Here is a 411-nt window from a genome sequence, read left to right on the forward strand (position 1 = left end):
GGGCTGTATAGGGTCTCTTATTCCCTGAGAGTTCCTGCCTAGTCCCTGTCCAGGCAAGAATCCCTGTTTTAGCATTTGACGAGTGATTATCTCATTGGGGCTGCACATCAGAAGTTTTATCTGAGATAGAATATCACGACCGCACAGGTTAAGGGGCAGCCCTGGTATGATGTAAGGCTTAACTTGGCCTGTATTTCCTTCCTCATCCTTCCAAGTAAGGATCTTAGAACTCTGCTTAGGGTGGGAGGTCTGGCCTATTCCTTTTAGATGAGTCATGGAAACCGTGCATGGCCACTCCTTAGGCCAGTGTCGCTCAGAGATAATTGTAGCATCGGCCCCAGTATCAGTGAGTCCCCTAAAGGGCTTATCGTCTAGCCACAGGGTGAGCATAGGCCTATCTTCAGTAACTTG

The sequence above is a fragment of the Nannospalax galili genome, unplaced genomic scaffold, assembly GCF_000622305.1.
Source record: "Nannospalax galili isolate Female #2095 unplaced genomic scaffold, S.galili_v1.0 scaffold78, whole genome shotgun sequence".
Classification (NCBI taxonomy): Eukaryota; Metazoa; Chordata; class Mammalia; order Rodentia; family Spalacidae; genus Nannospalax; species Nannospalax galili.